The sequence below is a fragment of the Furipterus horrens genome, unplaced genomic scaffold (genome assembly GCF_987537825.1).
Source record: "Furipterus horrens unplaced genomic scaffold, mFurHor1.1.pri manual_scaffold_6, whole genome shotgun sequence".
Taxonomy (NCBI): Eukaryota; Metazoa; Chordata; class Mammalia; order Chiroptera; family Furipteridae; genus Furipterus; species Furipterus horrens.
In genome coordinates this window covers 88,559,791-88,576,511 of record NW_028327176.1, presented here as the reverse complement: position 1 = coordinate 88,576,511, position 16,721 = coordinate 88,559,791, and the positions used below count along the sequence as shown (strand labels likewise).

Genomic DNA, 16,721 nt, shown 5'->3' with positions numbered 1-16,721 from the left:
TTTTGTTTGTTTTTGTTTTTTGTTTTACTCATTTGAAATGTATTAAAACTTTAGCAGTATAACCCTGATCACTGTGGCTCAGTTGGTTGGTCCTTATTATGCAAAGTGAAAAGTTGCTGGTTCGATTCCCAGTCAGGGCACATACCTAGGTCTTGGGTTTGTTCCCTGGTTGGGGGGCATTCAAGAGGCAACCAATTGATGTTTCTTGCTCATATCAATGTTTCTCTCCCTCTTTTTCCCCCTTCCTTCCCTTCTCTCTAAAAAGAAATAACACCTTTAAAAGAAAAGGAAAAAAAACTTTAGCAGTTCAAGTTACCCAGGTTGCTGATTATCAAAAGATCAACTCAATAAAGTCTACATTAAAAAAGAAAAGACAAACATAAAACATCCCAAAAACAATGAAAAAAGGAAAACAATATAAAGGAGAGTCATCAGCAAGTCTCTAGAACTTAAAATTTGAGACAGAATGGAAATAAGTTTATACAACTCACCCGCTTTTGTCTTCATCAGTTCCAGGGCTTGATTCATAATCAAAATTTTTATTTTTATCACGTACATGGTCATTTTCTTGATCCTTTGATTTTTGGTTTTATTTTTCCACTGAGGAGCTGGTCTTCTCATCCTCCTTATTTCTTTTTCTTTTTAAAAATTTTATTTTATATCCTCATCCAAGGACATGCTTATTGAATTTTAGAGAGGGGGAAGGGAGGGAAAGAGAGAGGGAGAGAAACACTAATGTGAGAGAGAAACATTGATCAATTGCCTCTTGTACGTGCCCCAGCCAGGGACTGAACCCAAAACCTAGACATGTGCCCTGACTGGGAACTGAAGAGCAATGTTTCAGTTTACAGGATGATGCTCCAACCAACTGAGCCACCCCGGCCAGAGCTTGTCCTCCTTATTTTTCAATGTGGAGAACTTTAATTCATTGTCCTGATGACTTTATTTTATTTTTGAGATTGGACTTTGATCTCTATCAGCTCTTTTATCCCTGATATTTTTTTGAACTATTATGATCACAATTTTCAGAGTACATTCTCTTCTAACTCTCAGATTTTTCTTTTCTGTGTGAACTCTTACTTTCTTGGTTTCTATCTTTTTCTTTCTTCCTGCTTTGCCTTCCTTCTCTCTCTGAGCTCCTCGAATCTCTCCTCTTTCTCCTATCTTTACTTCTTGATCTTCTGGGTGTTGTTCTTCTCTCTGGTCTCGGTGACCTTCCTCTCCTCCCATCCTCCTATCCTCAGTATCTGTGGTACTCCTCGCTGGGGCTGTGATCACAGCCATGACTTCTGGATCACACACATCTGCTTCTGTCCCTGCTTCTGCTTCCTGCCCTCGTTCTACTGCCGTAGCTGTGTTTGCCTTCAGTGTATCCCGCTCTCTACTCCTAGACTGTGTGTCTGTCCTCTTCCTTGCTTTTATGATGATCATGCTCATTCCTTTTTGGTTCTGTTTAGAGTTCTCTTTACTTTTACTCTTTTCCTGATCTTTTCCTTTAGAATCAGACTTTTCTTTTTCTTTAGCAGTCTGATGACCTTTTTCATTACTCCCTGACCTTGTCCTCTTTTCTTCTATTATGCTTTGTATCTCTTTTCTTACTCTTTGATTCCTCTTTGCTTTTATTCCTACTTTTAGATTTGGCCCTTTTCTTCATCTTGTTTTTATTATACTTATCATCTTTCTCTGAATTTCTTCTTCTTTTTTATCTCTTGTATGTTTTATTGATTATGCTGTTACAGTTGTCCCAACTTCTTTTCCCTTTACTTCCCTTTACACAGCAACGCCCCTCCCTCCAGCAGTCCCACCCCCCCTTAGTCCACGTCCATGGGTCGTGCATATAAGTTCTTCTCAACATCTCCCTGTCCATTCCGCACTCTCCTACTATACTTCTTAATTCCTGCACCATTTCCCTCTTTCTCCCCTCTCTTAGCTGACCTCCCCCGACATGCTCCTGATACCTATGATTCTGTTCCCACTCTGGTTGTCTGCTTAGTTCCCTTTGTTTCCATTCCCTTGCTTCTGTTGTTGATAGTAGTGATACTGTTTTCATTTTGAAGTTCATAGTTTTGATCCTCTTTTCCTCCAATAAGTCCCTTTAACATTTCATATAATAATGGCTGGTGATGATGAATTCCTTCAACTTTCCCTTGTCTGGGAAGCACTTTATCTGCCCTTCCATTCTAAATGATAGTTTTTCTGGATAGAGTAATCTTGGCTGTAGGGCCTTGCTTTTCATCACTTTGAATATTTCCTGCCAGTCCCTTCTTGCCTGCAAAGTTTCTTTTGAGAAATCAGCTGACAGTCTGATAGTACCCCTTTGTAAGTAATTCTCCTCTTCTCTCTTTTTCTGCTTTTAAGATCTCTCTTCATCCTTAACATTTGGCATTTTGATTATAATGTGTCTTGGTGTGGTTCTCCCTGGGTCTAGTTTGTTTGGGACTCTCTGATGCTTCCTGGACCCGTATGTCCATTTTCTTCCCCAAATTAGGGAATTTTTCCTTTATTATCTTTTCATATAATTTTTCAATTTCTTGCTCTCCCTCTTCACCTTCTGGTAACCCTATGATTTGGATGTCGGCACATTTAAAGCTGTCCCAGAGGTTTCTAAGCCTCTCCTCATTTTTTTTCAATTCTCATTTCCTCCTTCTGTACTAGTTGACTGTTTATTTCTCCCTTATGTTCCAATTTTTTTATTTGAACCCTGGTTTCCTTTCCTTCACCACTTGTTTCATGTGGATTTTCCTTCATTTCACCCAGGAGAGGCTTCATTCTTTCCCCATCCTGTTTAATCTTTTCTGTCAAGTCTGTGAGCATCTTTATCACCAATGCCTTAAACTTTGCATCTGTTAGATTAGCTATCTCCTCATCTGTTAGGTTCGTTGTCTGCTCGTTGCTTAGTTGTGTCACTGGGACCTTGATCTGCCCCCCTGTTCTGGGCTGTACTTCTCTGTTTCCTCATCTTGACAGCTTTCTGTGTTTGCCTCTGTGATTTGGGTAGGGCTGTTGCACCTTCTACATTATAGGGGCGGAATCTTAGGTATCCGTTAGTGCTGATGACCTGTTTCACTACATTTTGGCGCTGTATGTGGGGGAGGGGTCTGAGAGGGAACAGTGCCGGTTGCTGCTGCTTTCCCAGGCACTTCTCCCGCTTCCTGTACTAAGCAAGCTGCCTCCTTTTCGGGACTAGTAGCTTCTTCCTCTGCCCCAACCCCCACTGGCTTTCACAGTCAGAAGCAATGTGGCTCTATTTTTCCCGGCGCTGGAACCTCAAGCTACCCAGTCTGGTCTGGGGCTGGGATCCGTCTGGTTTGGGGCTGGGATTGCATCTCGGACTTAAGCTGTATGACTGTGTTTTTCACCTCGGCTGCAGTAGCTATACTGCTAGCCCTGCTGCCAGCTGCACCCACCAGCTGCACGCCCACCAAGCACCGCCCCCGCTCCCTCAGCTGCTGCTCTGCTCCTGTTTTTCTCGGTCCCAGCTCCGCCCCTCCTACCTTTCTGGCTGATTATTTCTTCTTTATTTTTTTTGCTGAACTTCCCTGTAGTTTTGATTTTCTGGTTTTTTTATTTTAGTTTTGAAGTGGTTGTAAATTTCTTCCTAGTTGTGTGGAGATGCAGTGTGTGTATTTACACCTCCATCTTGGCCCTGAAGTTCTTCTGCTGTCTCTCTGGTTGCTATTAGATATTTATGGTCTTTAACTTCCTTTTCCTTTTCATTTTTTCTACTTGGACTCTCAGACACATGCCTATGATCAGTGTTTTTTTATTTTTTTCTCTTTAACTGGGCTCCTTTGCTTTTCTCTTATTTAACTCACTCATCCCCTTTGATCCATCTTTCACTATTTGATAGTCTTATTCTTTGAGTATTTTGCATCTCTTGTCTCCAATATGGAGGGATCTCACTACTTCTGAAACAATCCCTTGAACTGGTTCTAAATGGAGTTTGACAGCGCCTTGGTCCTCTTCCTTTGCTTTTCCTACCAGAGCTGGTAGCTACAAGTCACTGCTGGTGTGAAGCAGGCTGGGAGCTAGGTGCGTCACACACTCTCTCTCTGTCTTTTTCTGTTTTTCTTTTCTTTTTCATCACCTTTAGGAGGACTTTCTCTCATTAGAAATTATTTTCAGGTCAAGGAGGGATTTCTGCTGGATGGACAGTGAACTGGGGTTGTGTGTCAAGATTTTCAGCCCCACTTCATTAGATGTTCTTTTCTTGTTTTTCTTTCCCTTCTTTTCTTCCTTTGTTTTTGGGAATTTTTCCTATGTTTCTTTTTTCTCTTCCTTTCCTTCCTTCCTTCCTTCCTTCCTTCCTCCCTTCCTTTCATTTGTTTTTTTTTTCTTTGGCTTCTCTTTAGAAGCACTTTCAGAATCAGAATAATCACAAGAGCACTGAGACCCACTCGAGCTATCTGAGTCACTGGAATGATGAGGAGGAGGAGGAGGAAGAGGATTTGTGCCTCTTCTTTTCGTCTTAGCTTTAGAGTTGGGAATTCACTCTCCACACTGAGTAGCTGCACCTCAGCAAATGGTCCACTGCTTCTTGACCAGAAAGCACCTGCCCCAAACAACGTGACGCCGTCTAAATGAGGAGTTGGTTTCTTTGTTAGGAAGAACCATGAACCATTTGTATACTTTCTTCCATTGGCTACTGACAAGAGAAATTCTTTGTTGTGTTTAACAGCAAAACTCTCATCCTCAAAAATCTTCCATAAATAGATTTCCCTCCTTGTCCATTTTCTTCACTGAAGTCACCACCCTGAACCATAAAAATCTTTGAAAACTCTCAAAGAGACAACTCTTAGAATGCAGTAGCACTGGGTTGATTTCCTCCCTGTCCCCATTTAACCTGTACAAAGACAATGGGAGTTTGCACATGTTTTGGGGCATAGCATCAGAAAATAATTAAAAGACAACTCTTCCAGTTGGTTGATTATTAATGGTGATGTAAAAAACAAAAAGCAAAAAGAAAACATCGCGGATGCTGAAACTTTATTCCCATGGCTCCAATATTTCAATTTTTAAACAGAAGAATCAAGGACAAACGGGTCTAATCCTTTTGGTCTTACACCAGTACAGTCTCTTCATCCTGAGGTCCTGTCCTTTAAAGCACTTCAAATCTACCTCCTCCACCAGAAAATGTCTCAAAGCCCACTACCCACCTCCCTCCCCCACAACCCAGTCCTGGTGTCTAGAGCCCATGCTCTTAACCACACACTAGATGATATCTAATTTCTTAACTTTGTCTCTTCTTAATTATGCGACCTTGAACAAGTTATTTAACCTTGTCATTTTGTAAATGCTGAACCATCTGAGAAGTCATTGCAGACATCATGACACTTCACCCTAAATAGTTCAGCGTGTCTCTACTGAGAACAAGGACATTTCCGTGTATAACCTTGGCACCCTCATTGACTAAGGAAATTTGACATTGATACAACACTGTCACCTAATACAATGTTTATTTTCAAATGTCCCTGTCTCAATATGTTCTTTGTAGCTGTTTTTTCAATATAGAACCCAACCAAGGATCACACGTTGTATTTAGGTATAATGTTTTAAAAACTTTTATTGCGATTGTAATACCATAAAATTCACTTTTTCAAAGTATACAAGTCAGTGATACTTTAGTATAGCCACTAAGCTGTGCAACTGTCACTGCTTTCCAATTCCAGAAAATTTTCATCAACCCAAAGAGAAAACCTGTTCCCATTCACAGTTACTCCCCTTTCCCCCATTTCTCCATTCCTCCATCCCTCCAGTCCATAGCAACCATTGATCTATTTCTGTCTCTATTTACTTGCCTATTCTGGACATTTCATATAAATGGAATCACACAATATGTAACATTTTGTGTCTGGCTTCTTTCGTTTAGCATGTTTTCGTGATTCATCCATGTTGTAGCATGTATTAAAACTTTGTTCTTTTTTATGCTTGAATAATATTCCATTATGTGGATATGCCACATTTTGTCCATTCATCAGTTAATTGACATTTGGGTTCTTTCTGCTTTTTTGCTATTATAAATAATGCTGCTATGACATTGACATTTTAGGGTCCAGGCTGTTATTTTGCAGCATCCCTGTCCATTTGGATTGTCTGCTTGTTTTCCTTGTGATGAGTTTCAGATTCAGCAAATCAATTTTCATAGCCTAACAGATGGCTTTCTCTTTCTGATGAGCCCAGCCGTGGGCCAACATCCCTGCCTAGCTCTGTCCCTGGCAGGTGGAACAGCCTGGTGGAGCCAGAGCTCCTTGCCTCCCCAACAAAGCGGTGCTGTGCTCATCCCACTGCCCACAGCCCTGCCACTGCCCTCCCTGCCCCGTGGGCACAGAACCTCAGAGCTATTTCAGGCCCCTTTGTGGTAGACCTGGCCTGAGAAAATCTGAGGTCCTGGCTGCTAGACACAACCACTTTCCTCAGAGGCATGAAGGTCATTCCCTGGGCTTGGCTCCTTTGGTCTGGTGGCCTAGCCCCTCGCTTCTGGTTCCAGCGACCCCCAGCAGTCACCCCCTGGCAGCCAGAGAGAGGGCAAAGAATATGTATCATTGGGATGGGCTTCCTGTTGACAAATGCCGGCTTGTGGCATTGGGCGTGGGTAAGGCTCAAAAGAGCATCTATCTAAAATTGGGCCCTTTCTGCTCAATGGATTCGGAGCACATGTATCTTTGAGTCATTGCTGTTTCCTTCACATGGACAAAAACAACCTTTTTTCCCTTGCTGGTTTCCTCGGTGCAGCCCCCAGGAGTCCCACAGCTATGAAAATCTGCAGTCTTTCCTCCCAGACCTCTTCCCCAGATTAACAGCTCAGCTTTCCTGGCAAAGTCTGCAGGGTGACTGGGGCTGCCGCACCATAGCTGTTTGTTTATTTGTTAGAGTTGAGTGAGACAAGTCTTTTGAGACACTTTCTGACGTGCTGTGTGACTTTGAACAAGTCCCTTGACCACTCTGTGCTCCTGTTTTTCTAGCTGGAAATTAGAGGATGGATGAGACCATTCTTTGCAGCATCTATGCACAGGCTGAGGTTTGCTTATGCGTGATGCAATGGGACAAGTGACTCAGATGAGGTAAACCTCATTCCCTAGGGGTGCAGACATTTAATGGTAGGTCAGATCCCCATTTGGCCATCCTGGTAGATGAAGAGGTGATTGGGGAAAGAGCATAAGCTTCAGAGCCAGACATTTTCAAGGTCAAAATAAGTCTCTCTGTGTCTTACTAGTTGTGTAAGTTAATCACAGGCAAGTTAATCTCTCTGACCCCTTGTATAATGGGGATAATAGTAGCTTTTTCAGAAGCTGATAGAGAGATGAAAGGAGGTAACATCTATAAAGTGCTAAGGACAGTTTCTAGAATGTTGTAGATGCCCAAGAAACCATTGATAGGGACAAAGTGCAGCCAAATAGGGTAGCAGTGGGAGAGTTCCTTAAAATACATATATTTTATGTATTGGTCTGTTGGCCTGTTTCTCATGTTAGCATTTATGACAGGTACTTTAGTGGTGTTGGGTGAATACTTGAAAAATTTTACTGTGGTATCTTCCCTGGGAATGAAGGCCCTTTACCTCTCACCTTCCTTTTTGCTCAGCCCACTTTTTACCTCCTTAGAAAGCAGAACCAATTAGAATGGGTTTCAAAAGTTATCTCAAGGAAAACCTTCTGGAGGTTGATATGCTGCAGGGTGAGGCTGTGAACCCCACTGCTGGGGCCTTTCTCCCTGGGAGGCTTGTGGGTTCTGGCCTCCCTGGTGGCATGGCTCTGGGTGGGCCACCCAGGGGGTGAGATTTCAGGACTGCCCAGCCACAAATCCTCCCTGTCTTGTGGGCTAATTCTTGATAGTCCTCAAAGCCCGTTGACTTAAAGCTTTGATCCCTGCTGGAGAGAGATACCCCTGGGAAAAGATACCATTTAATCCTCTTCAATCATGTAACCCTCAGTGTATGTGACTATAGCAGAAAATGCTGGTTGTCCCCTGTATCATTTCTCTCTGTCTCCATTTTGTAAAAGAACCCCCAAGTTCTGACTGCCCAGTTAGGGTGTCTCAACCGAGGCTCTGTTAAACATTTTGGGCTGTATAATTCTTTCTTGTGTGGGGCTGTTTTGTGCACTGTAAGACATTTGGCAGCATCCCTGGCCTCTACCCATCACCACCCTCCCAGTTGTAACCAGAACTGTTTCCAGACATTGCCAGGGGTTCCTGGGTTGGGGGCAAAATCTCCCCTGGTTGAGGAGGACTACTGAATTGGAGACTACCTTTCCCGGCCTCCCTTGCAGCTAGATGTGGCCCCATAACAAAGTTCTGGCCCATGGCACATGACTTGAAACATACAGAAGTGTCAATCCGGGCAACTGCCAGGTTCCCTTAAAGGGAAGAGTGGGCCCTCCACTTCTTTTCTTTCCTTCCTGCTAGCTGGAATGTGAGCATGGTGCCAGGATCTGGGAGGCAAAGGGTGTGGGTCAAGGTAGCAGAGCAGCTTCAGAAAGGAGCCTGGGTGCACAGCACTGCTGCATATGCTTAAACTGCTGTATCAAAGAGAAATAAATTTCTTTCTCTTTTTTTAAGATTTTACTTATTTTTCTCAGAGAGAGGAAGGGAGGGAGAAAGAGAGGGAGAAAAACTTTGATGTACAAGAGATACATCGATTGGTTGCCTCTCACATGCCCCCAACTGGGGACCCAGCCTACAACCCAGGCATGTGCCCTGACTGGGAATTGAACCAGTGACCATTTGGTTCACAGGCCGGCACTCAAACCACTGAGCCACACCAGCCAAGGCTCAAAGAGAAATAACTTTCTATTTTGGAGCCATTTTGGCCTTTGTACGTGGGCCCTCAATGTGAGAAAGAAAAAGGAGACAGCTGGAGCCTCATATGGTTGAGTCTTTGTGATTTTCAGCAGCCAAATTATCAATATATTCTAGTTAATGTAATGAGTTTACCACTTCCTTTCTGAACTGCAGAGTCTGAAACAAGAAGTGAGGAAAACATCAAAGTGTAAATAAGGAAATGAATGGTAAAGCTGCCTCTAAGGAGCCCCTTCTAAGTTCTAGGCACTGTACTAGGGGGTTTTATTACTCACTGCTCTTATTTATATAATTTTCTGAGAGGGATGATTATCCCTGTGTTTCCAGAAGAAGAGGCCGAGCCTCAGAGAGGCTGAGTGACTTGTCCACATTCCACAGCCAGCAAGAGACAGAACCAGGATTTAGCCCTGGTCTTGAAAAACCCCTCCAGAAGCATGCAACTCCTTTGACTGGGAGACCATGAAGATACAAGGCTGCAAGGATGCTACTGCCTTTGGGATGACCTGTCCCAGGAAGCCCTGCTCCTATGTCCACCCCAACACTATTGCTCCTCCCCTTACACCCCATGTTCAGCTTTACTCATCTAGAGGTCCCCGGCTTGCCTGCTCCTTCCTGCCTCTACACCTTTGCTCATGCAGCTCCCCTGGGCTGGGATGCCATAATACCCTTCCAAATCCCTACCCCTAAATCTGCTGTCTCAGAATCCTGTGGCAGAACTCCACTTAGACATCTCTTCCTCCAGGGAGCCTTCCCTGACTATACCCTTTTCAGTCAGACTGGGTCCCTCTCCTTTGTGCTCCCTCCACACCTTTCCATCCTTATGATGGCACTTACCACACCGCATCCTCTCTACCCCAGCTCCGTCCCTCCTACCTGGCATCAGCTGGAACTACCACCCTGAGCCCGCAAACCTCAGGTAAGGCAGCGTGGCGTGCCGGCCGGCTTCTCTAGGAGCACACCCCTTCCTTTTAGACGGCGCTCCCTCTGCTAATTCTGCCTCCGATGGTGCAGTTTATCATTCTGAGGACACAGAAAAGATTCAGTTTGGTTGGCTAGATGCTGCTTTCAAGAGTTTGCTCATAACTGAGTTTTGTTAGTATGATTGATTGTTGGTTTAGTGTATTGATTGATTCAAAAGCACCAGGCGCCTACCCCCTTGTTAGCCGTCGGCAAACCCGTGTTCTAGAATTTTAGAAGTCTAGTGTTTTTATGGAACTTCTAGTTACATATTATTTATTCCATTCTCTACATAGCTTCATCTTCTAAAACTGAAGATATGCATACACCCGGTACTTTGTTATAAGCAGATTATTCAATAACAATTGTCGTAATTTTGTTGTTTTCTTATAAATGCGTTTCAAAACATCACCAGTCCATAAAAAGGCAACATTTTTGTTCTTTTGCCTTTTCCTACTTACATATATTTTGAATAGCTCCTGAAACACATTTTGGAATCCATGTGTTAAAATCTTTGCAAACAGAGGCCGCCGCTTCTGCCACCACCACGCCGTGTCCTCTCCACCCCGGCTCCACCACTCCTGCCTGTCTGGATGAGTATTTCTTCTTTATATTTTTGTTTGCTGAACTTCCATGCACTTTGATTTTCTGGAACTTCTGGTTGTCTCTGGTTTTGAGGTAGTTGTATTCCTTGTTGGTTGTGGAGGGAGACGCAGCGTGTCTGTCTATGCTTCCATCTTGGCTGGAAGTGCCTCCATTTATGTTTTTGCATCCTTGGTCATATATTAATTGACTACAAATGTGTGGTTATATTTCTTGGTTCTATATTCTGTTCCATTGATCTGTATGTCTGCTTTTATTCCAGTACCATGCTGTTTTGGTTGCTATGGCCTTGTAGTATAGTTTGATATTAGGTAGTGTGATTCCTCCAAGCTTGTTCCTCTTTCTCAAGATTACTCTTCCTATTCAGCATCTTTTGTGGTTCCATATAAATTTTTGAAATATTTGTTCTAGTTCTGTGAAATATGCCATTGGTATCTGGGTAGGAATTGTGTTGAATTTGTAGATTGTTCCCAATCTTGGGGAAAAGATTTGTAGTCTTTGCCCATCGAGTGTGATGTTGGATGTGGGTTTGTCGTGTATGGTTTTTATTGTATTGATGTGTGTTCTTTTTATTCCCACTTTGCTGAGAGTTTTTGTTATGAATTTGTGCTGTATTTTTTCAGGTGCTTTTCTGCCTCTATTGATGGGATCGGGTGGTTGTTGTCCTTCGTTTTGTTTGTGTGGTGTTTCATGTTTGTTGATTTGTGAATGTTTACCAAACTTGCACCCCAGGAATAAATCCCACTTGATCTTTTCAGTGTATTGTTGGATCTGGTTTGATAATGTTTTGTTGAGTATCTCGGCATCTATTTTCATTGGGGATGTTGGCTTAAAATTTTCTTTTTTGTAGTGTATTTATTTGGTTTTGAATTATCCTTAAAATTTTTAAAATATTTGTGGAGTCTGTGACTATCATCTTTTTTGTTTCTGACTTGATCATTTGTGTCTTCTTTCTTTTTCTTCCTGATCAATCTTGTGAGAGGTTGTAGGGAACCGCTCCTTGTGGTTTAGGGAACTGTAGCCCCAGCCCAAGCCTGACCTGCTGCCACACCCAAGCCTTCCACCCATCCCCCTCTGATCAGAATCAGGGAATCAGGTCCTGGAGGGGGCAGGTGGCTCAGACACCAAGTGGGCCATCTCTACTCCTGTAAAGCAGGAAAGAGGAAGGACATCTCTAAAATCAGAGAAGGAAAACTCTGATTCCAAAAAACCTCCGCTGCCTTGCGGCATACCTCTTCAGGGGAAAGGCTAAGGGAGTAAACCCCGACAGAAAATCCGGAACCGGAGTCCCTAAGGCGGTTTGACATTGTAGTCAACACCGGCAACTCCTGCGGCGCACCTGAAGCCAAGCTGTATTGACTTCGTCTTTCCCTTGGACCCTTCAGCTGCGAAGAGAGGGGGGGTCTGCTGCATGGGCAACAGCAGACCCTCCATATCACCCTACCCAGGCTCTGTAGCTTCAGTTTCACTGTAGAGGACACTCCAGCGTCATCGCAAGATGTCGACTCAACACGGGAGGAGACAGATACCGGTTATAAGCTCATCCGATTGGCGAAGGAAACGAGCGTCAGGGGTCTCCTCTGACGGTGGGAGAGGTCATCGCACCTCACTGGACAGCTACCGCCCGCCTCAAGCTGGGCAGCCCCAGCCAATTAGGTGCCGTCTCGCCATGGCTCGCCTGCCCCACTGGGTGCGTGGGGATCAGAGAGGCGCCTCTCGAAAAGTGGGCCACAAAACACCCGCACCAGTTAATTCCAAGCAAACAACAAGAAAGAAGCCTCCAGCTCTTCGTCTCGCTAGCTGGAACATCAGGACCATGTGCCCCGGACTTACTGCAGACCTTCCGTGGATCAATGGTGCCAGAAAAACCGCTGTCATCGATAGGGAACTGGCACGACTAAACATCGACATTGCGGCTCTACAGGAGACCCGGTTGGCCGACAACGGAACTATCAGAGAAACCAACTACACCTTCTACTGGCAAGGGAAGTCTCCGGACCAACCAAGACAGCACGGTGTTGGGTTCGCTGTGAAGAACACGCTTGTTAACTGCATAGAGCCACCCACAGGAGGCACAGAGAGATTACTTACCCTCCGATTGTCAACAACTTTCGGCCCAGTCAGCATTCTTAGCGCGTACGCCCCAACCCTCTGCGCCACCATCGAAGAGAAAGAACAGTTCTACCATGCACTGGATGAAGCGTTATCCAAGATCCCCAGAAGTAACACTCTCTATCTCCTTGGCGACTTCAACACAAGAGTAGGAGCCGACCACATGGCCTGGCCCACCTGCCTTGGAAACTTTGGGAGAGGAAAGATCAATGAGAATGGTCAGCGACTGCTTGAGCTTTCGTGTCACCACGGCCTGTGCGTGACAAACACATTCTTCAAGTGCAAAGAGATCCACCAGGTGTCATGGAGGCACGCCCGCTCCCGCCATTGGCACCAGCTTGACCTCGTCATCACCAGAAGAATGGATATTGGCAGCACCCTCCTCACCCGCAGCTACCACAGTGCAGACTGCGACACGGACCATGCCCTCGTGGTAAGCAAGGTGCGCATAATGCCGAAGAGGTTGCACCACTCCAAGATGAAGGGTCGCCCACGCATCAACACCAGTTGTGCCAGCAACCCAGTTAAGACCCAGCAATTCATCAACAAGATGGAAGATGCACTCGGCGAGGGAGTGGCGGCAGATGACATTATCGAATCCAATTGGCCACGTCTCCGTGACGCCATATACAACTCCGCCATTATTGCTTACGGGAAGAAAGAGCAGAAGAACGCTGACTGGTACGAGGCTCACTGGGAAGAAATGGAACCCGTGATCGAGGCTAAGAGGAAGGCCCTACTGGCTTACAAGGTCACGCCCACTCCCAGTACACTTCAAGCTCTACGGGCTGCCAGGAACAAAGTCCAGAAGACCGCCCGCCACTGTGCCAACACCTATTGGCTAAACCTGTGCAGAAGCATTCAGGAAGCCGCCGATATAGACAACGCACGAGGAATGTATGAGGGTATCAAGAAGGCAACAGGCCCAATCCCCTCCAAGATCGCCCCCCTTAAGTCCAAGACAGGTGAGGTCATCACTGACCAGGAACAGCAAATGCGGCGGTGGACCGAGCACTACCTCGAGCTGTACGCAACGAAGAACACCGTAACAGACACTGCTCTTAATGCCATCCCAGACCTACCAGTCATGGAGGAGCTAGACACCCCACCTACTGCGGCAGAGCTCAGCAAAGCCATCGACCGCCTCGCTTGCGGGAAAGCACCAGGAAGCGACGGAATCCCTCCAGAAATCCTAAAGAGCGGGAAACCAGTCCTGCTACAGCCGCTCCACCATCTACTCTGTCGCTGCTGGAAGGAGGGTTACATCCCCCAGGATATGAGAGATGCCAACATTATCACCATGTATAAGAACAAAGGAGACCGCAGCGACTGCAACAACTACCGGGGCATCTCTCTCCTCAGCGTCGTCGGCAAAGTATTCGCCCGGGTCGCTCTTGCCCGCCTGCAGACCCTTGCTTCCTGCGTCTACCCAGAGTCCCAGTGTGGCTTCAGAGCTGGCCGATCAACAGTGGACATGATCTTCTCCCTACGCCAGCTGCAGGAGAAGTGTCACGAGCAGCATAAACCACTCTACCTCGCCTTTATCGACCTCACGAAGGCGTTTGATCTGGTCAGTCGAAGCGGTCTCTTCAGCTTGCTACGGAAGATTGGCTGTCCACCACATCTGCTTGCTGTGGTCATGTCCTTTCACGACAACATGCACAGCACGGTGTCCTACAACGGCGCAACCTCTGAGGCCTTCCCAGTCAGCAGCGGAGTAAAGCAGGGCTGCGTCCTCACGCCTACGCTGTTCGGAATCTTCTTCTCCATGCTCCTCCAATACGCCTTTAAGGACTGCAGCGAGGGTGTCTTCATTCACACCAGATCCGATGGCAAGCTCTACAACCTGGCCCGTCTATGAGCCAAGACCAAAGTCAAAGAGGTGCTCATCTGTGAGATGCTCTTCGCCGACGACGCAGCTTTGACATCACACTCCGAAGAGGGACTCCAGCAGCTAGTCACTTGCCTTTCCCACGCACGCAAGGAGTTCGGACTAGTCATCAGCCTGACGAAGACGAACGTTATGGCTCAAGGCACGGGGACTCCCCCATGCATCACCATCGACCGATACACCCTGGAGGTTGTCAATGACTTCACTTACCTCGGGTCCACCATCTCGAGCTCTCTGTCAGTCGACCTGGAGGTCAACCGGAGAATCGCCAGGGCAGCCACAGTTATGGCCAGACTGAACCGGCGAGCGTGGAACAATTCCAGCCTCACTGAGAAAACCAGACTGCGCATCTACCAAGCCTGCGTACTCAGCACTCTCCTCTATGGCAGCGAGACGTGGACCACCTACGCAAGGCACGAAAGGAAACTCAACAGCTTCCACATGAGGTGCCTGCGACGCGTCCTGCATGTCGCCTGGCAGGATAAGGTCCCCAACACCGAGGTGCTGAAGCGAGCCAATATGAGCAGTTTGCATGCAGTTCTTAGCGAGAGACGCCTCAGGTGGCTCGGCCATGTCAAAAGAATGGATGCAGGCCGTATCCCCAAAGACCTCCTCTACGGTGAGCTAGCAGAAGGCAAGAGGATGAGAGGGCGCCCAAAACTGCGGTTCAAAGACATCTGCAAAAAGGACATGACACAATGCTCCATCAATCTCAACACATGGGAAGTTCAAGCAGACGACCGCCTAGCCTGGAGGCTCGCGGTCAGGCAAGGTACGTCACGTGCAGAGGCTGCGCGCAACGAGGAGGCGGTCCAGAAAAGATCGAGGCGGAAGCAGCGTCAACAGCAGCAACAACGGCCATCTGCCTTCACCTGTAACAAGTGTGGCAGGGATTGTCACTCCCGAGTCGGACTGCACAGCCATTCTCGGCGGTGCAGATAGACTCTCAGGAAGCTACGCCATCGTCTCTCGAGACGGACGGCTGCCGACGACGACCACACTGTTTGACATATAGTGTCTACTTGAGGGAGCTCTTCGAGGGCAAGACTCTGTCTCCTTTGTCTTGTCTCCTCACTGATCAATACAATGTCTGAAACATAGTACTTACTCATGAAGGAGAGAGAGGGGAGGGAAGCTAAGATGCTGCAAAGTAAGAGAAGCAGCTCACAATTTATTCATCTCCTGTGTGTCCATAGTGAAAATCAGTTGCTGGTTGCTATGAGGAGTTTCACAGAGAGGAAATTTCCTGAGTTTGGTCCTCAAAGAGCTAAGACTCTAAGAGGGAGCTAAGAAGAAGTCAAATCTAGGACATACAAAAAGATGAACTGTAGCCCTGGCTGGTGTGGCTCAGTGGATTGAGTGCCGGCCTGGGAAACGAAAGGTCGTTCATTCGATTCCCAGTCAGGACACAGGCCTGAGTTTCAGGCCAGGTCCCCAGTTGGGAGCGTGCAAGAGGCAACCTCTAGATCAGTGGTTCTCAACCCCCCCTAGTGCTGCGACCCTTTAATACAGTTCCTCATGTTGTGGTGACCCCCAACCATAAAATTATTTTCGTTGCTACTTCATAACTGTAATTTTGCTACTGTTATGAGTCGTAATGTAAATATCTGATATGCAGGATGTATTTTCATTGTTACAAATAGAACACAATTAAAGCATAGTGATTAATCACAAAAACAATATATAATTATATATGTGTTTTCCGATGGTCTTAGGTGACCCCTGTGAAAGGGTTGTTCGAACCCCAAAGGGGTCACAACCCACAGGTTGAGAATCGCTGCTCTAGATGTATCTATCACACATTGATGTTTCTCTCCTCCTCTTTCTCCCTCCCTTCTCTAAATATAAATAAGCAAAATCTTTAAAAAACAAAACAAAAAAGATGAACTGTTGACCCTGTGGTTAGGGATTATCTGTAGAACAGGTTCCCTGAGGCCCCTGGCAGGCTCCAGGCTCTGTCCACCCCACCAGGCCCCAGGAATGCCAACTCATTCTAACTGCGGTTTGAGCAGGTCATGGCTAGGAGGAGCCATGTACTGCCTGACCGGCACACTGAGGTTCCTAGCCTGGAAAGAAAGACCAGGAAGGCCCCTTTCTCCCAGCCCAATTCACCCAGGGGCATGGAAATTACCCTTCTCTCTTGTTCTGAGAGACCTGCTGGCCTTCATGCTGAGGGTCCTTCTCCAGTCCTCCACTTCTGAGGTTCCTCTCCAGAGAACAAGAAGGGGGCACGTGCAGGACCGGATGGTTCCTTCTTCAGGTGCTCCTAGGGCCATCTGGAAAGCCAGAGGACAGGCTAGAAACATCAGGACACATATCTGGACCGCCCCCACTGTGGAGGTCACCCATCAGTCCACCAAACCCC

At 46.3% G+C, this 16,721-nt stretch overlaps 1 pseudogene; it reads right to left on the bottom strand.

The window, feature by feature from the left end:
• Positions 1-487: 487 nt before the first annotated feature.
• On the bottom strand, positions 488-4,996 carry LOC150006871 (peptidyl-prolyl cis-trans isomerase G-like; annotated as a pseudogene).
• Positions 4,997-16,721: the final 11,725 nt, after the last annotated feature.